We start from the raw sequence: 21,885 nt of genomic DNA on the forward strand, positions 1-21,885 counted from the left end.
CAATGGTCTATATTATCATTATTAAAGTATATGCCTGTAGTCCAGACGGTTAAATACATTGCATACTAATTATGGGCATTAATGGTTTTTCCAATGATACTATAAAATGTCCATGCTATTATTACAATTACAGGCTTACAGGCCAGACGATACACAATAAAGCCTGGAGCTTTATTTATGGTTATATATATTAGTATATAATTACCTGGCTGCCATTCACCATACTTTACTAATGACAGAAGGGTTTAACTCCTAAATACTTGACTAACCGCATGGAAACAAAGCTTTAGAGAAAAGCCTGAGGATTTCATGATCATTTCACCAACATGTTATTAAGAGAAAAGTAGAGAAGGGCAATTGAGGAATCGTAAACTCCTTCCAGGGTCCTATCCGTAAAAGAGTTGGCAGGGAAGTGGAAAAATGTCAATTCCCCACTTCTGCATTTTACTATCTTATGAAGCTGCAAGCCCCCATTAGAAAATATTTAAACATTCGCGATCAATCTAAGGTGAAATAACAATCAGTTGGCTTTTTTGTGCTCTTAACTGTGTGCGCTGAAGAAAATAGTGTCAGGGTTGTTCATTTTCATAAGTATGTACAAAGCACATAGCGCAAAGCAAGCAGAAAGTCAAGTAAACTGGATATCATTAGTAAACTGATTATCATCAGTGTGTGACTGTAAGGCTGCGTTCATATATATCTGGTGATCTGGCTCAGTGAGTTCGGCCTAAAACTGGCCACAACTGATGGCAAAGTACATCAGATGGCATGAGTTCTTTAAAATACCTGGCCCATTATGTCTGCACACCGCATGGGGAACACTGCAAGATGTGTTCCCCCATCTCGCACTATGCAATGTGTCTGGCAATTCGCCATCCAAATTGATGCAATGGATAAAAGTGAATTCAAATGAATGGGATCAGTTCCACCATTAGCTTCCCTCTGATGCTTTTGCCATGGGAAACACCATTGGATTGCCAGACAAATGTGCAAGGGGCCTAACAGATCAAATGTACAAAAAGTGCCTGAAATTGTGTTCCATAAGTATAACTTTTCTGGGCTTTAATATTGAAGGATTATCCATAGGATAGGCCATCAGAACCAGATCTTTCTGGGACTGACTCAAAGCACCCTCACCAATCAGTAGATTGAAGAGTCTGCAACAATCTGGCAAACACTATATGGGGGATTTATCAATAGTTTTTGGAGTTTTTGTGTAATTTTTGCGCATATGTTTTCTCATCTTTCAACAAAGGCACCCTGATTCCAACAAAAGTGACTAGCTTGGTGTTTTACGCTCGATGAGCATGAAGTGGTAATGAATTTATCATGTGCCAATTTCTCATAACAGCACAGAAACATGCAAATCTACCAGAAAATGTACAGATCTACACCACCCCAAGCAGAGTACTTTGTGTTCTTGCACAAAGTTTACCACACATTGTGCAAACTTTTAATAAATATTCCTCCACTCTATGAAATGAAAAGAAAAAAAAAGAAGAAAAAAAAAACTACACACAAGGCCCAATGAGAACCCCCCCGCCTTCCAGTTAAAGGGAATAAGTCTAAGCTGCAATATCAGGCACAGCCACTATAAAATGTATGGTGTGTGTCTGGCAAACAATGAAGAGATTGTGGCACTTGCTGGGTTGCCCAGACCCCGTCACAGGACTGATTGATGAGGGTGTCGGGAGTCAGACATCACCGATTATCCTAAGGATAATCCATCAGTATGAAAGTCCTAGAAAACACCTGTAAGACTGAAGACCACCTTACTCAATGTATACAGTACATGTAATGAGAGAATGTAAATAGTTTTCCCTGCAATAAGCTGAGAAAATATCAAGCACATAACAATGAGATACAAAATACAGTTTCCATTAACATTCCTCTAAATGGTCTTGAGGTCTCAGACTGATAACATGCCTTCCGTACTACATAAACCAGCTCCAGACTGGGTGATAACATTGCTAAACACAGTTCTGCAGGTATCAGTCCTAGAAAACTCCACTTGATGTGGAGCCACGTGAGACAGAATACATTCATCAAATCCCAAGGAGCACATCTTAATGCAGCACAGCTCCTAAAGCATCGAAGCCTATCACTATGCATTAAAGGTTTTAGCACTAGTTGTACTAGATCATTTAAAGACATGACAAAGAAACAACTGCACTAAAACTGTACACTAGCACAATAGTAGCCAAGTTTGCTGCTTAGGTTATGTTCACATCATTTGTAATGTACATTTAGTTGGTACCCCTATGCATATTCTAAATGTGTCCACAGAGTTATGATCGCCTGATGGAGGCTAAAATAGTAATCTTTGTCTGACTTTCATATGCCTGTATATCCTTTAAAAAGGTATGAAATAACATAGTAGACAATGCAATTCCATACAATAATATCTAGTAAAAACATACATTTACATTTTGTCTACAAAAGGACCCTATGGGGGACAGATACACGAGTCCTAACCATGATATGAACATAGCCTAAGGCTCCATTCACATCACATAAAGGAAGGATAAACACTAGGACTGTATGTTGGCATAATGTCAAAAAAGGGATGCCAATGTAGAATTTACTGTGTTTCTGGATCCATTGGCTTTAATGAGTCAGTCAAATTGGGACTATGGTAATAATTCAGCCTATGGGACTATGTTTGGTCTATGTCCCAAATGTATATGCTCTCACTGCAAGTCTCAAAGACGTGGTCAAAATTAGACTACATTTTGTCCCGAAAGATCACGGGCCTTCTGGGACACTGTGGTCTATACGTTGGCATCTCTTTTTAACATTTTTCTGATAAACAGCCTGACAGATGCCCCAAAACATGATGTGAATGGGGCCCTTATTCATGCAACTATCACAGATGACCATCATGTGTCAGTTATGGAGGAACAATCAACAATAGTAACCCTAAAATGCCAGGACTTGACAGAAGGACATCCATTTTTGTAAGCTTGGGTAGAGAAGTATATTGAATTTTCACCAATGCACCTAAACTGCATAGTCAGTTGTGATATAATGCTAGACCGAGGTTTGTTATATCTCATGGTAACTCATCTTGATATGAGTAATTAATGAATAATATTGAGAATAATTACAATATACATGATCGGTCATGCAAATGTGACCACTTTTACTTTGATCCCTCTACTCTCTATACAGCAAGCAGTAACGCCATGTATCGTCAATAAACTTGTAGCTATAGGTACTTTGGTAACACTAAGTTACCCCCAAACATTTCCTAATCCTATTATCATATAATATGAGTTATGCAGGGGCCTGCTGTGCTGGATACTGAAGTATTACCATAATGTAAACCATACTATCTGCAGCAGATAAACATGTGTGACATGCATTCTGCTACACAGCTAACAAATCATCCTTGAAGCCAGCCATCCGCCTGTGATTTATAGCGTGCCCAGTACCTATGGGCCTTCTGCATACATCATACTTGTTGATATTTTTCCCCAGTTGGCCCCTTACTGTTTCTAAGACCAAACTGAGTGTTTGCTTGCTTTAGCAATACTGGAGAGACTAAGTTCTAAGTGCGTCTCCTTTCCCAGCGTCATGGACAGATACAAACATCTTCCTAAATAGAGGAGAGTGCAGAGGCACAGCCCAAAAAGGCAGTCTCGTGTCTAGCTTGCTTTGGGAGCTCAAGGTTTTATCACTAGACGAACAAGCCACTGAACTAATGCCAGTTTTCCTTTTTTGTTACTTTATCTGTCCGCAGGAAATTAGGATAATGTCTGTTTAAAGGGAATCAGCTGTTCCCTTATGGGATGACAGAAATGATTCAGAGCTACTCGGCAGCTGATAGTGACAATTCAGCAACACTTTTCCTGTGTATCACCATATGTTATCTGTAATCCGAATGGCTGGATTATTGGCAGTGTTTGGGAAATTACGAGCTGGAATGCCACATGGTGACACAAAGCTAACAAGGTGGTGACAAAGTGTCCTTTATTTTAGTACAGCCTATTATAACACATACAGTGCTTTATCAGCAAACAACTATAGAACACAAGTTGTCCTAACACATAAGGCAGCTGAATCGGTGGCAATATTTTGGGGCCACCAGCTATAGTCTCCAACTTCCCCATAAACATGCACATTATATCGCCAATGTGTGTATGTTTTTTAAGAAAAAATAGAGGAAAGAGCAGCTTTTGGGCACCACTAATGATACTAAAGGTTTGGTTTAATTTAATGTGAGATGTGAGAAAGATGGTCACCATACGTGTCAAACTGTAAGCATGTCCGACTGAAATCCCCCTAAAGTACAGTTCTCATGATGCTGTGAGGCAGTGCATAGGAAACGATATGGGACTTGTAATAACATTAAGCTACAGAGAAGAAGAAGAATCATAAGGGTAAGTTTAGATTAAAAAAACATCAGTAACATTACAACTGGATCCACTAAGCCCCCTGAAATGCCAATGAGAAGGGATTGTGAAGCAGAAAGAGTTGAGTTATGAGTTGTCACATAACCCATTTGACTATTAGTAAATTGATTTTTATCGCTACAATTACAGCAAAACAGCAATTAATTTGGGGCAAAACCATGATGACTTTGCCATATGAATATACCCTTGGCAGTTTCTGAATTGTTACAAGATTTTGGCTTCCCACTTAAAACTTAAAGGGGTACTCCACTGCTCAGCGTTTGGAACAAAATGTTCCGAATGCTTAGAGCCAGCGCCAGGAACTCGTGACATAATAGCCCCGCCCATAATGACGTCACATCCCGCCCTCTCAATGCAAGTCTATGGGAGGGGCGTGACAGCCGTCACGCCAACTCCCACAGACTTGCATTGAGAGGGCGGGGTGTGACATCTTGAGGGGGCAGGGCTATGATGTCACGAGCTCCCGGCACCGTCTCTAAGCATTCGGAACATTTTGTTCCAAACGCTGAGCAGTGGAGTACCCCTTTAAGGTGCTCATACACCTTCAATAGCTGTTTGTCCCGATCTCCCCATTTCTGTTCATGCTCGGCTTGGCCAACCTTGCACGCAAGCTCAATAGAGAAAACCACTTCCATGTTCCTCTAGTTATCTCTACGGAAAACAAGATCGGTCATTGACATTTAACATGCTTGATCCTTCTCTTCCCAAACATCATCTGTCAGGGGAGAGTTGGGAGACCTCCATACACATTAAATAGTTAGCTGGTCACAGTAAAATAGGCAGGCTTTACAGACTTTTCTATAATGTGTATGAGAGCCTTCAGTCAGTCTAGTTTGTCCATTCCCCCACATTATACTAACAGATTCCCTAAAATTGCTGTTTTACTGTAAGTAAAATTATTACAAATGACCTATAGAGAGTGTATTGTGTATTTCGTCTTCATACCAACAAAAGTTTAATCCGGCCACACAGGAAGGAATCATTAGAGGTAAAAGCCCAGAACTGCAGGGGACCTGCGATTGCTGTAAGGCTGCGAAAATCCACTACAATGAATTCCCTTTGCTGGGAGTTTTTATGTTATTTGCATCAGCATTTTTGTGATATAACTTTCCAGATGTAGAGGGGCTTGTGGCTGATTTACAACTGTGAGGTCCCCCAGAAGTGCTCCTTTATGCTCCATATTTCCAGTTTTCACTAACAAGACTCATGGGTACACAGCCTTTTAGTGAAGAAAATATTTTTGTGGTTTTGTACATAGGGAAAATGCTTCTGAAAATGAGATATTTTTATGTTTCAGCATTAACCATCATAGCAAAGAAGTGAAATAAATACTACAGGGAACACATAGGAAATATGTATAGTACTGCTCTGGGAACAATGGTGTGGCCGGTGATTATTCTCAAGCCATACGTCAAGGCTGAAAATATTAAAGTGAGTAGTGTTGGGCGTGAATATTCGCAATGTGAATATTTATCGCGACGGTCGCATGTTCGCGAATATTGCGAATATAGCGCTAAATATTCGCAATTCAGACAGTTTTAGCAAGAAAATCCAAATCTTAAGTCCATGTAAAGCCCGCACTCAGCGTTCGGAACAATAAACTTCCGGACACTGGGGAGCGGAGCTCCAGAAGCAGGGCAGCGGAGTACCCCTTTAAAAGGATATGTTTAAGCACTACACAATTTTAATAATTTTTAAACACATTTATGTGCATTTTTATGGTGAAGTTTTTCCTATTGATTTCAATAAGAAAAACACAAAGATTTGACGTGTCAGTTCTTGAGGCAGTTTTGAAATTTACCAATGAAATTAATGTGATGTGGATTTCATGCAGAAAGCCACATTAAGATCCACATTGAAAACTCTGTATGGACCCCTGCACCGCTGGTGAGCTTGGAGTGGTCTTCCATCTGACCACCTAGGTATGCCATGTACAGAGAGTTCCAGGCATCAGAGCTGTAGCAAAATGTTCAGGTCTTTATTACAAACTTCCCGGGTAATAATTCATCCCTTTGCTGAGCCATAAAGGCTATAGGTGCCCAAACCATTGCACTTTACTAAGATGGATTTGTAATAAAGGCGTGAACAATTTGCTCCAACCATCCCTACAGTAGTCTGTCATTTGCACTATTTAGAACAACTTGTTATTTATTTTCTATTCCAGAATATAAAAATCAGTAATGCTAATGTATACAATCTGTAAAACAGTATATAAAAAACAGGAAATATTATTTTTGCCATTGCTGAGCTGTCCACTGCTGTCTGGCATGGGGGATAGCGAAAAATTTGGCTTCATATACAGATTGCCTGTTTAGACTCAGAAATAGATTGTCAGCTTCCTACCCGTGACTGGAACAAATATTTTGGTAAAAAAGCATTTACCCCGGCATAAATAAGCATATTATATACACCAACAAGAAGGTTGCCGGTTGATCTCACATATCTCAGCAGGGCATATGTCCATTTGGCACGGCCGGCTACAGTAAACTGTATCTCTCATCTAAAGGTTATTTCTGAAGTATAACAAATCCGCAAGTGTCCTACAATATTACAAATATTTAGAATTTAATATCAGAACAAGAGGCTTTAACAAGTTTCCTCATGGACACAAAGAACATTCTGCTTTTCCCAGTCTCATTGGCTACATGGACAACAACTACTGTCTTTTCTGGGAATAAATATTTTTCTTCAGATTAAAACATCTGTTTTCAGTTTGTACAAACAGCTATTCCGGAAAGATTGAACAATGTTCACATAGCCAGACAGCCACTATGTAAGAATTTCACCCACTGTACATTGGTCAGTGACAGCCCAGGCTCGTCTGATCGGTCCAGTGAAGATAGGGAATAAAGAATCCTTCATGGCCAATGTTTATTTGTTGCTTTCTAGAGATGTATCCAGAGAATCTCGGTCATAGAAATCTCTATATGTTGGAACATGGCTTAACCATCCTATAGAAGACCAGCGATATCTTTCTCATTCCCAAGCTATGGTATTGCCGACAAGGCTGCCTGGTGAGGAGTGACGTAGTAGTTTATAAATACAGTAGGGATATTCTAACAATTTGTTGGTGAGCTTCTCTATTACCCCAGGTTCACATTACAATGGTCCCTTCCATGGCAAGTATACATCGACAACCTGTCAAAATGGGTTTCCATTATATATGTGCACAGACAGGCATGGGGCCCATTGACTTAAATGGCCTGAACTTAATCAATTAATGAGTATACTTAGGTCATTTTCTGAATGTATATGTGTTTTTACTTGCACCCAAAATGTAACACATTGATTTTCAGTACTAATTGAAACATGTATGGTGTCACTAGCTGACTAAATTTAGGCCATTAAAGTCAATGGTGCCTGTATCTGTGCTTGTATGTCATGAAGGGCTGAAATGTAATGTGAAGCCAGTGTTAGCATGGTCTTAGTGTGTATGTGCGTGTTTGTAATAGAGAATTTAGATTGTAAGTCCCATTGGGGACAGGGACTACTTTGCATGTATCTGTATACTGCAATAGAATATGTTGCCACTATGTAGGCAGTACGCTTAATGTGAAATCATCTGGTCAGTCATAAAGTGGGCACCTGAGTTCCAATACAGCAATACAGCTGTTTATCAATCTGGAGCCGGCTTCAGAAATACTAAAGTGGCTTACAAACGTCTTGCTATTCCCTCTAGTTACAGTAGCCAGTAGCATGATATAAAGCTGAGCATAGTGTTGTAAAAAGAGATTCAGTCTAACTCTTATTTTATAGAATGAAATCTCTGCTCTTTCTAGGCTTAGGAGTCCAGTGGGTGGACTCACTCAGTGATTGACAACTGTCTGTGTACACACTCACACAGGGAAGGCTGTCAATCACTAATAAGACCACCTACTGGACTCCTAAGCCCAAAACAAATAGAGATTTCAATCAATAAGTTATACATTTTAGACAAAACTATATACACTGTATGAATCTGTTCAGCATCTCCTGCACTATAATGCCGGTAGATCAGACTGTTCACTGTGACAGGTTCTCTTTATAAACTATACCATTCTACTTATTAGTAAGTCAATCAGTAATGCTTTTCATAGCATTAGCAATAGCTTTACATTACCAACAGTAAGTCTATAAAAGTCACAGCACAACATACAGTAATGAGCCGTGGGTGCAGAAAAAGAGCAGAGCTTGACAATGACATTTAGTCTTCCTAACAACACACACAGACACTAAACACTGTCCCCAAGTGATTACATCCTGCTCAGAGCCACCCATAAATCTTCATATGAACATCTGTCATACAGTATCACAGCGGCGGCACGATCACAGCTCACAGAAGCAAATGTCACTGATCTGAAATATAATCGGATAATATCACTGGAACCTGAAGACTCTAAAATGAAAGGCTACGCTCACATTCTTGGGCTGAATACCTGGATGTCAGTGTTGCTCACTGCACGCCCAACCGAAAAGTATTATCCTCCACAATGTAATTAAAGTCTAAAGAAACCAAAAAATGTGAAAGTGCAAAGCTGGAAGCAGACTACTGTACAGGTAATCGTAGAAGAATGCTAGTGAAGGTATAATTATATCACAGGTTAATACATGACCTAACTATGCACCGGGGTGCGTTAACCCATCACAGCCATGTGCATCATTCAAGAAATAACGTCACATGTTAAATAATGCCACATGTCCTATTCTAACTTCACAATCCAATTATTGTTGACTGATTTAGTCTTAAGCATTATTTAAAGTACAGGAATGGTTTTTATTACTGATCCGACCATAGATTCAGACCATTATAACTAATTCTGCAAATACTCCATTTAATCTCAGTCTCCTAGGCTGCTATTGCTCAGAGATGCTATTGCTATTGCTCAGAGATGCTATTGCTATTGCTCAGAGATACCAGTGTTTGTAGGAAATGTTGCTGAAAGGGCCAACATAAAAAAGAGTCGCATTTGAAAGTGTATGCATGCAACATGTACCTGAACAAATTTTACTGTTTGGTCCCTCCTCTCGACACTCCCTTGAATATGTTAGCCTTACTGTAAATTATTTTAGACTGCAGACCAGACCCCTCAAATAACCAGACTCTACAAGACCTCCTAAATTCATCAGACTCCAGACCAGACCTCCTAAATTCATCAGACTCCAGACCAGACCTCCTAAATTCATCAGACTCCAGACCAGACCTCCTAAATTCATCAGACTCCAGACCAAACCTCCTAAAATCATCAGACTCCAGACCAAAACCCCTTAATTTATCTGACCTTATACCAAACCTTCTACATTTAGGAGACTCCCTAAATATATATGACCTCAGACTAGGCCTAATAAATAATCAAACCCTTCTTTTACACATTAATTTGCCTTAAAGGGGTACTCCGCCCCTAGACATCTTATCCCCTATCCAAGGATAGGGAATAAGATATCTGATCTCAGGGGTCCCCTACTGGGGACCCTGCGATCTCTCCTGCAGCCCCCCGAGTCATCAGCTCTCCAGAGCTAGGTTTGCTCTGTGGCTGATGACTCACAATACAGGGACCAATGGTTTGTGATGTCATAACCGCCTCCTCATGACGTCACACCCCCCCCTTAATGCAAGTCTATGAGAGGGGGCGTGGCTGTTACCCCTCCCCCTCCCATAGACTTGCATTAAGGGGGCGAGGCGTGACATCATGAGGGGGCATGGCCATGACATCATGAATCGCCGGCCCCTTTCATCAGCCACGGAGCAAACTTAGCTCCAGAGAGCTGATGACTCGGCGTCTGCATGAGAGATCACGGGGGTCCCCAGCAGCGGGACCCCTGCGATCAGACATCTTATCCCCTATCCTTGGATAGGGGATAAGATGTCTAGGGGCGGAGTACCCCTTTAAAATTAAAACTAAAACAAATAAAGCCAAACACACAAACAAACAAGCTCCTCAGAAGCAGGGTAGACGTGATCTGAAAGCGGCGGTAGAAAATTATCTGGTCGCAGATCTGCGTGAAATTTATCATGGTCACTGCGACAATATGATACACTTGGAGCAGCACCACAACAATGATCTAGCTAAGACCATTATTGAGAAATAACCCCCAGTATCTTCTGGCATGTCATCCATACATTGTATATAGAAAAAAAAAGCAATCTCTTAATCTTTAGGTGGTTGTAATGTAGTCAGATAAAGGATTATCGGTATCAGACAATCCAAACTGCTGGAATATAATGGTGACTACACAAAATATTGACACTTCGGGCGCAGTTTGGACATTTCCACTTAGGGATGTACTCACTTTTGTTGCCACGATTTAGATACTATTGTCTGTGTGTTGAGATATTCTGAGTGGAAACAACATTAAACACTGTTATACAGGCTGTGCACTACTTTACATGGTAGTAGAGGGTCATTTCTTCAGTGTTGTCACATGAAACAATATTCCGTATTTTTCGCCGTATAAGACGCACTTTTTCTTCCCCAAAACTGGGGGGGAAAAGTTGGTGCGTCTTATACGGCGAATACACACCTATCGCGGCGGTCCCTGCGGCCATCAACGGCCGGGATCCGCGGCTAATACAGGACATCACCGATCGCGATGATGCCCTGTATTAACCCTTCAGACGTGGCGATCAAAGCTGACCGCCACCTCCTAAGGCAAAATAACACTAACCCGGCTGCTCAGTCGGGCTGTTCAGGACCACCGCGGTGAAATTGCGGCGTCCCGAACAGCTTACAGGACACCGGGAGGGACCTTACCTGCCTCCTCCCAGTCTGCTCCGTGCCGGGATCCCCTACATGGCCGGCACTCTCCTTCGACTTCATCACGTCGTCGCGTACGCCGTCCCGTCATACCACAGGAGCGGCATGCGTAGAGACATGATGACGGCGACGGAGAGCATGGATCTTGGGGAAGAAGACGTCCGGAGTGTCGAGGATACCACGGGGACATGGCGACAGTGATGGAGCTACATCCAGAGCAGCAGTGACTGGTCCGGAGTGACGGGGACACGTGAGTACTACCTCCTATACCAGTGGTCTTCAAGCTGCGGACCTCCAGATGTTGCAAAACTACAACTCCCAGCATGCCCGGACAGCCGTTGGCTGTCCGGGCATGCTGGGAGTTGTAGTTTTGCAACATCTGGAGGTCCGCAGGTTGAAGATCACTGTTGGGTTCAGAATCTTTTTTTTCTAGATTTTGCACCTTTAAAATTGGGTGCGTCTTATATGCCGGTGCGTCCTATAGGGCGAAAAATACGGTAATAAAATATATACAACCTTACAACTGATGGGTATACGACGATGACACTAGTTTCTATATTTTCAGCACTTATAAAATTAAAATGATCATGGATCAAAAGCTATACATAAAATCTAAAATAAACTGATTGAGTTCCCAAAATAATAACTATAACAATTCTATAAAGGATAAAAATAGCCCATACGTTATTGTGTATAAATTCTATATTGTTTGACAGAAACACAATGGCTGAAACTTTATTCACCTGACCTAATCATTATTTCCATTCCATATAAACCCGGGCTTCTCTTGCTTTATATTTCCAGCACTGCACTGTTGCGAGGCATTTTCCACTGGTATGTGGCTACGTAAACAATAGGAGCAGTGAGCTTCTGGCCGGAGTCCACCGCTGTTACATCACTCTCCCTTATTAGGGAAACTTGCTGAAATCTGACAACTTGCTTTAAACAATCACTTAACCATCTCCAACCAGGCAAATGACAATGATCAAGGAGATGGCTGTAGAATATATTAACCCCAAATAGTGCTTAGTATTTAACATGTTCTTTTAGGGAATTCCATTTTTCTAGTTATAAAGCCAGTGATAAAGCGAACAATAGTATTCTTTATTAAGGAATATAATTGCTCTTTTAGTGCCAGTTCATAACAAGAAGTATAGTTCACCTTGAGGAGCCAGGAATACAATGTATTTCATAAAGTGTCGGAGCACCTGAGGAACATTAAAGGGTTACTCCAGTGAAAACCTTTTTTCTTTTAAATCAACTGGTGGCAGAAAGTTAAACATATATGTAAATTACTTCTATTAAAAAATCTTAATCCTTCCAGTACTTATTAGCTGCTGAATGCTACAGAGGAAATTCCTTTCTTTTTGGAACACTGATGACATCACGAGCACATTGCTCACTGCTGGCATCTCTGTCCATTTTAGCAACCATGCATAGCAGATGTATGCTAAGGGCAGCATGGTGGCTCAGTGGTTAGTACTGCTGCCTTGCAGTGCTGGGGACTTGAGTTCAAATCCCACTGAGGACAACAATAAATAAAGCGTAATTATTATTATAATAATGTCAGCAGAGAGAACTGTGGTCATGATGTCATCAGAGAGCATTCCAAAAAGAAAATAATTTCCTCTGTAGTATTCAGCAGCTAATAAGTACAGGAAGGATTAAGATTTTTTAATAGAAGTAATTTACAAATGTGTTTAACTTTCTGCCACCAGTTGATTTAAAAGAAAAAAGGTTTTCACCGGAGTACCCCTTTAAGGTCAAAACTGATACTCTGTGTTCTGCTTAGACTAATGTCATTGATATCTTTGGTGTTCTTAATCAGGTGTACTCCGCTGATCAGTACTGTTTCAAACGCTGGAGGTGGCGCAGGAAGCTAGTGATGTCATAGCCCAGCCCTTCATGATGTCACACCCCGCCACCTCAATGCAAGTCTATGGGAGGGGGTGTGACATCAGTCACGCCCCCTTATAGACTTGCATTGATGGGGCAGGGCATGACATTGTGAGGGGGCGGGCTATGACGTCACGAGCTCCCGGCGACGGCTCCAGAGTTCGGAACAGTTTGTTCCAAATGCTAAGCAGCGGAGTACCCCTTTAAAGAGAACCATTTATACTAAACATATTATAGAGCAGGCAGAGATAAGAAGATTGATATATAGTTTTATGTGAAAAGATTCATTACAACTTGTCATTTATACAATCAATCTCTATTTATTCTGTGTTTAGAATGGTCCAATGGATGGTCCTACTCACTGACTGACGCTCTTCTTGCTCTGTATAACATGTTCTTCAATTGAAACTATATTTTCAAGATGACATATTTACTTTAAGGTGACCATATACCTTCAAAAGCTGAGCTGTCAGCAAACCGCTATTCTTCCTGCTCCCCTTCCCCTATACACATGTATACTTGGCTTAACAAGTGTGCAGGTGTTATTCATGGGGAGAGGGGACAGCTTAGGCAGTGGATTGTCTCTAGACAGAACAAAATTACTGGTCACTAAAGTTTAACAAGCTAAATCCTTCTTTCCACTAATCTCACCTGTCCAGAGAGTTGTGAGGCCACCATACATTCATACATAGGATAGTTAGGCGATCCGCCTTATTTATGCTAGACAGTGCCAGGTAAGGCTGCTTTCACACCTCGTTTTTTACATACGTGTGCCGGATGCGGCTGGGGGAGGGGCAAATCGGGCACTCCCGTACCCCAGCCAGATCAGCCCGTGACTCCATTTACTTTAATGAGCTGACCGGAGTCAAGCGGTGACTCCGGTCGGCTCAGTTTTGACCCGTATCCGGTTTTGGACCTGACCTAAAACCGTAGTATACTACAGTTTTAGGTCCGGTCAGGAAACCGCATACGGGTCCAAACTGAGCTGACCGGAGTCACCGATTGACTCCAGTCGGCTCATTAAAGTAAATGGAGTCACGGGCTGATCCGGCTGGGGTACGGGAGTGCCCAGTTTGCCCTTCCCCCAGCCGGATCCGGCACCCGTATGTAACAAAAGAGGTGTGAATGCAGCCTAATACTGAAGCCAGCTTACCTTTATCTAATGGCAGGTATTGGTGTATGTATTTGTTTGTGACTTCTGTACTTGCATTTGTTTTCCATGCTACACAATCATACAACTAAGTCAACTGACTTTTTACAAAATTGCATCTAGTGTATGTAAAAGAAAAGAAAGAAAGAAAGAAAAGAAAAGGGGGGTTGCCTGTTATGTCCTCTATACAGAATATTTCGGGGCAACAATAATTTAATACATTTTTAACGTTGTACAAAATACTAGCAGACAATACAGGACATGACCCTTGTATACCAGTTAAAGAGAAAACAATTTTTTTCATATCAACTGGCTCATGAAAGTTAACCAAATTCTATTAAACATTTTTAATCTCTCAAGTACTTATCAGCTGCTGTAGACTACAAAGGAAGTTGAGTTGTTCTTTTCAGTCTGACCACACTGCTCTCTTCTGACACCGCTCTCTGTGTCAGGAACTGTCCAGAGTAGGAGAGCAAATCTCTCCTGCTCTGGACAGTTCCTGACATGGACAGATGTGTCAGCAGAGAGCAGTGTGGTCAAACAGAAAAAAACAACTCAAGTTTCTCTGTAGTATACAGCAGCTGATAAGTACTGGAAGAATTAAGATTTTTTTAATAGAAGTAATTTACAAATCTGTTTAACTTTCTGGCACCAGATGATTTAAAAAATTGTTTTCCACCGGAGTACCCCTTTAAGGTTGATCCTGCTGCAAAACCTAAAGTTCTTTAACCAAGTGAATTCAGAATTCTATGATTGGCATTAAACGTCTATCATATATATCATATAAAATGTATCTTTATTTCTATCGATGACATTGTATAATCAGGACAAGAGTCAAGAGAGGGGTCAGATCCTGGCAACACAAGCAAACAATTAGACAGAGAATTCCAGGAATGAGGACCCTCCTATCACACTCACCAGACCAGTCACATCTGTTCTAGGGTGTTGGGGCCAGTGACATTTTCTTAACATATGCCACATGCAACAGTTAAAGGGGTTATCCAGGTTATATATGACTCCAGAAATGTAAACAGATTTGTAAATTACTTCTATTAAGAAATCTTAATCCTTTTAGTACTTATGAGCTGCTGAAGTGGAGTTTTTCTTTTCTGTCTAAGTGTTCTCTGATGACACCTGCCTCACTGAACTGTCCAGAGTAGAAGCACATCCCCATAGCAAACCTCTTCTACTCTGTGCAGTTCCTGAGACAAGCAGAGATGTCAGCAGCGAGCACTGTTGTTAGACAGAAAAGAACAAATCAACTTCAGCAGCTAATAATTATTGGAAGGATTAAGATTTTTTAATAGAAGTCAAATCTGTTTAACTTTCTGGAGCCAGTTAATATAAAAAAAATGTTTTTCCCCCTGGAATACCCCTTTAATCTTTATTGTATACCTAGTTAAGAGGTCATAATATTTTAACAGTTATATTTACTCCAGGTAACAGTTCATCTCAATAGGTTTATACCTATTTCTAAAATAATCATCCGATACATATTCCACTTGCCTGACATTCACCTCTCACAGTCCTATCATTTCTGCACAAAGGTTTCTGTACTTCAGCAGCTTGGCCAGTGTATGGCATGGAGTTTGGCCAGTGTATGGCATGGAGTTTGGCCAGTGTATGGCATGGAGTTTGGCCAGTGTATGGCATGGAGTTTGGCCAGTGTATGGCATGGAGTTTGGCCAGTGTATGGCACGGAGTTTGGCCAGTGTATGGCACGGAGTTTGGCCAGTGTATGGCACGGAGTTTGGCCAGTGTATGGCATGGAGTTTGGCCAGTGTATGGCATGGAGTTTGGCCAGTGTATGGCATGGAGTTTGGCCAGTGTATGGCATGGAGTTTGGCTAGTGTATGGCATGGAGCTTGGCCAGTGTATGGCATGGAGTTTGGCTAGTGTATGGCATGGAGTTTGGCTAGTGTATTTCATGGAATTTGGCCAGTGTATTGCATGGAATTTATTAAAAACGAGTTTGTCCAGTGTATGGCATGGAGTTTGGCCAGTGTATGGCATGGAGTTTGCCCAGTGTATGGAATGGAGTTTGGCCAGTGTATGGCATGGAGTTTGGCCAGTGTATGGCATGGAGTTTGGCCAGTGTATGGCATGGAGTTTGGCCAGTGTATGGCATGGAGTTTGGCCAGTGTATGGCATGGAGTTTGGCCAGTGTATGGCATGGAGTTTGGCTAGTGTATGGCATGGAGCTTGGCCAGTGTATGGCATGGAGTTTGGCCAGTGTATGGCATGGAGTTTGGCCAGTGTATGGCATGGAGTTTGCCCAGTGTATGGCATGTAGTTTTAATTGGACTCCTTGAGGTCAAAGGACATGTCACAAATGTTCTGTACTTCAGCAGTTTGGCCAGTGCATTGCATAGAGTTACTCCTTGAGGTCACGGGACTTGTATTCCAATGTTCCAATTGGGAATGACTGATTATACTAATATTTGTTAAATTCTTGTGTCCATTGGGATTGAAACTAAATCATCTGAACATTTTCTCAATGGATCTCTATTATCTTTATGATCATGACATGTACTGTATATTGTGACCACATAGAAGAATCTTTATAGAGAATAACAAGGTTTTCTTTAAAAGACAACCTGTGTTCATATGTTCAGCATATCAACATCATAGAGCATTTGTTTTTTGTTTTACTTTTTTTTATATAGTTAACTTAGGCTGGGTTCAAATATGTCCGACATGAACCCAGCCTAAAGCTCAACGCAACTGATGAAAATGTGCATAAGTTGCCATCAGTTGTTAAGCATCCGGCAGCCAATATTTCCGAATGCCGGACGGGGGAACGGAGCAAGATGCTTTCCCTCGTCTGGCGTGTCTAACCATCTGTCTAACCTGAGACGCCTGATGAATGTGAACTGGCCCATCAAATGAATGGGAGTAGTTCCAGCATCAGTTTCCCTCCTGTTCACGCCAGAGGGAAATACGGGCGGACAACTAGACAACTAATACTAATGTGAAGCAGGCCTTAGAGCGCCTCACACTATGGAAGACTTGGCCTTTCCATGTATTTTACTGTCAACCATTTCTCTTAAATGTAACACCAGGCACAGGTTCTGCAATAACAACTGATCACTTAGTTTGTGCTAAAAGAAATTCAACTTTTTACCTTAGAGAAATGACTATAGATCAGTGGTCTTTAAACTGTGGACTTCCAGCTGTTGCAAAACTACAACTCCCAGCATGCTTGGACAGCCTTTGGCTGTCCAAGCATGCTGGAAGTTGTAGTTTTGCAACAGCTGGAGGTCCACAGTGTAAAGACCGCTGCTGTAGATCTTTGGGGCTAGATACAGTATAGCAGCAGAATGCCAAGTGCATAGGCTCCTGGGATTTCTCCAACTCTGTAGTAATATATTAAATAACTCTAAAGTGTGTTCTTTCATCTACGCATTCGAATTGCAATGTGCATACTTATCTATATACTGTATGTATTGGACCACACACATCTTGCTGAGATTTCCTACATAACAATATCATCATGTCATTATAAATGGAGGAAATGCAACTGTGGACATTAGCTACAATGGAAACTATTCGGCATGTCACCTCTTCCATGCTGTCAGTAGTTACAGTAAGTAACATATTAACATAGGGGGTTATTTATCATTGTGTTCTATTGATTTTTTTGTCTACATTTGCAAATTTCTTTTCTTTTTGCTCTAATTGCGGTTTCTTTTTGCGCTTTTTTTTTCAAAGTTCTAAAATTCGTCATTTTGACCTTTTGGTCTAGCTAGACCATTTTTTTAAGTGACGGATGCAGTGGTCACAAATTTTTTTTCTGCGTGTTTTAGATTTTTGCGCAAATTTTTACGCAACGTGTGCAAAAAAAACGCAAATCTAGATCACCTCCTGAACAGGCCTATAAAAGATTACTACTCCTGTCTGTTTGCCAAAATAAAGAGAGAGAGAGAGAGAGAGAGAGAGAGAGAGAGAGAGAGAGAGAGAATATGAATGTTTAAAGACATAAAAATTTAAAAATTAAAAAAAAAAACGTGCAAAGGAAAAGTAAAGCAGTTTTCCATATGAAGCAATCAGATATATTTTTTAAGGTACAAAAAAGTAATGGTAAAGATGTACAGTAAGAAATAATAAGATTGTTAGCAATGGCCAACATCTCATAATTTCATGTGCCCAAGTTAAAAAAAATATCCAATAAAGTTATAACATAAAACAAAAAAAAAAAACACAATTCAAATGCGAGGGAGACTCTCTTTGCAGACCTTCTTTTAGACATTAATTTGCCTTAAAATTAAAACTAAAACAAATAAAGCCAAACACACAGACAAACAAACTCCTCAGAGGCAGGGTAGACGTGATCTGGGTGCAGATCTGCGCAAAATTTATCATGGTCACTGCAACAATATGATAAATTTGGAGCAGCACTGCAAAAAAAAAACAAAAAAAAAAACATTTAGACAAACAACAAAAATGATCTAGCCAAAACCATTATTGATAAATAACCCCCAGAGTACTCAGTTTCAGATGACTGAGAACAACAGGCTTTAGGCACTGCTTACATTTGTGTTCAGAGCCTCTATCGTAGAATTTGACATATTTATTGGAAAAAATATTGCTATGCTATTCTCCCAATCAAAACAATAGGCATGATGGAAACGGAACAGACTACATTATAAGGCGATAGGGTCCACTGGGTGCTGCTGTGCAGATTTATCACAGCTTGAATTCAGTTTTTTGCTCTTGAAGAAACAGGGAGATGGAATTTGCAATGCAGATGTGAACAGAGCCTAGATAATAAATGTGTGTATACAGGGATCCCTCAACTTACAATGGCCTCAACATACAATAGTTTCAACATATAATGGTCTTTTCTGGACAATTGTAACTTGAAAACATACAATGCTACGGACAGTTCAGATCTGCGAAACATGTCAATGGCTGGAAGAAGTCATCAATCCGAATGGGCATTCATTGGTAAGACACCTGTATTACTGAAGTGCATGCACTGACTGACTGTCTGGTAGTGCCTCCCTACAGTACAGGGTGGTACTGCATGTTCTGTACTGGCATCTGAGGAAGGAGGACTGTACCTCCGAAACGCGTAATTGGTTTTATTATTCAGCACTCTGACCATCGTTCAGCATCTGACTTGGCTTGAATTTCCTGGAACTAGGAACAGCGCCCGTACAAAGTTTTTTTTCCTGCACTTCTTTCCATTATGGTATGGGATAGGGTCATCCCTTTTCCCATTCACCTTTGGGCTTGGCAGTTCGCTTCCACAAGAACACTGGTACCCATATTGGGGCAATATATGCATAATCTTTTTTACCAGGTGAGTGGCCACCTATGGGGCAGATGTATCCCGGTCCTCTGTCAGGACTCTGGTGTCTTAGGTAACGCACAAGGCGCTGTTCTCCTGTTTTTACTTCTCTCTACAGTGTCTACAAAACAGGCTGTCCATTATGTTTGTGTATTCAGAATAGGCATGTGGATATCACTGAGTTTTTTCAATATGCTTATGTATATAGCATATTCTATAATTGCTATTATTTATGTGCTTGATAGAAAACGGTTTATGTTACAAACTTGCGTTTTTCTTTTCATGAATAAACAGCTGCCATAGCACATTTCAATGTGTGTCATCTCTATGCACACTTTCTCATTGAATATCCATCTAGAATGTTGTGATATAGAAAAACACCTAAAACAGCGACGAACAGCAAAGCACATTCATGGTCCTGAACATGCAGAATATAGCAGCTAAGCAGCATGCTTAGGGAATCTCTTAGGAAACTTTGTCCCCTCAGGGTATGTGCATATTGAAGAAAATGAGGAGGCAAATGAGGAGGCGACATTTATCATTGTCTTTAGACTGTTTTTTTGTGTCTATAAAAGGCGCAAAAAAGGCGCAAGCAGGGTTTATTTGCCCTTTTTTTTGCGCATTTTGGTGTACACATTTCTGCAGATTTGCAATCCACTGATTTTGGCAATACACATGATATGGAAGGGTTTTATGAACTGCGCCTTTTTGTGAAAAGGCGCAAAAAAGGCGCAAAGCCACTGAAAAGTCTCTAAAACTACACCAGCCCAGACTTAGCTTAGCTTTTTTGGTGTATGTGAAGAGAGAAATTTCAGAAAATTTGACCTTCACAAAATGTTTCAAATGCAATGTGACCATTTAATAAATGTGGTTCTCCTACACATTACCAGCACACAAAAAAAGGTGTAGAAAAAGGCTTCACTTACACCTACAATGATAAATGCTTCACTTACACCTACAATGATAAATGCTTCTGTCACGGTTCGGCTGGCAGGAGGTGGATCCTCTGTGCCAGAGAGGGATTGGCATGGACCGTGCTAGTGGACCGGTTCTAAGTTACTACTGGTTTTCACCAGAGCCCGCCGCAAAGCGGGATGGTCTTGCAGCGGCGGTAGTAACCAGGTCGTATCCACTAGCAACGGCTCAACCTCTCTGACTGCTGAAGATAGGCGCGGTACAAGGGAGTAGACAAGAGCAAGGTCGGACGTAGCAGAAGGTCGGGGCAGGCAGCAAGGATCGTAGTCAGGGGCAACGGCAGGAGGTCTGGAACACAGGCTAGGAACACACAAGGGAACGCTTTCACTGGCACGATGGCAACAAGATCCGGCGAGGGAGTGCAGGGGAAGTGAGGTATACATAGGGAGTGCACAGGTGAACACACTAATTAGACCAACTGCGCCAATCAGCGGCGCAGTGGCCCTTTAAATCGCAGAGACCCGGCGCGCGCGCGCCCTAGGGAGCGGGGCCGCGCGCGCCGGGACAGGACCGACGGAGAGCGAGTCAGGTACGGGAGCCGGGGTGCGCATCGCGAGCGGGCGCCACCCGCATCGCGAATCGCATCCCGGCTGGAGGCGGTATCGCAGCGCACCCGGTCAGTGGATCTGACCGGGGCGCTGCAGTAGCGAGGATGTGGCGAGCGCTCCGGGGAGGAGCGGGGACCCGGAGCGCTCGGCGTAACAGCTTCACTTACACCTACAATGATAAATGCTTCACTTACACCTACAATGATAAATGCTTCACTTACACCTACAATGATAAATGCCGGCCCAGATGTTGAGTAGAAAACATTGCGATACATATCAATATACAGTTCATGGATACATATTCTATCCAAAGCAAATTGTAACATGTATGATATGACCTATAAGATGTCAACTGCACTAAACCAATTCAGCAAAGAGAAATTGTCAGATCTTTTCAGGATCTGCTCAGTTTCATACATCACCTGGCACTTCTTTCAGATAAACAGTTTATAAAGCATCCATAATTAGACATTTCTGCGGAAAAATGACCATAGCCCAAGATAAGCCTGACATCAACAGATGGGAATGTCAGCGTTCAGGCAGAGTCAGCAGCTATTCCCCAAAATCAAGATGCTCTGTATCAGGCTAGTGAGCTCCTAAACATTCACAGATTTTGGGCAAGCGCCTCTTTCAGGGGTGAACACGATAGCCTCCCTTTACTCCTCAAGCTTTGTCTAACATCATCTGTGGACTAAAGGCCAAGTAAAACCACACATCTCAAGAACAGGAAGTATTAAGATGCAGCTTTAATGACAGATAATGATGGCTCATTACTTAAATATCTTCTTTGAAAAACTTGTGTTTATTTTTACTTTCCTTTTTTCCCTTTTAAGGGATGAACTCCACCAAGCAACATGTGTTGCAAGAAAGGCCAGAT

The 21,885-nt window shown here is 41.4% G+C and overlaps 1 protein-coding gene across 3 annotated transcripts in view; it reads right to left on the reverse strand.

The window, feature by feature from the left end:
* The window catches only part of PALLD (palladin, cytoskeletal associated protein), a 236,780-nt gene that overhangs the window by 41,863 nt on the left and 173,032 nt on the right, over window positions 1-21,885 (reverse strand). The window lies entirely within an intron of this gene.

The sequence above is a fragment of the Hyla sarda genome, chromosome 1, assembly GCF_029499605.1.
Source record: "Hyla sarda isolate aHylSar1 chromosome 1, aHylSar1.hap1, whole genome shotgun sequence".
Lineage (NCBI taxonomy): Eukaryota > Metazoa > Chordata > Amphibia > Anura > Hylidae > Hyla > Hyla sarda.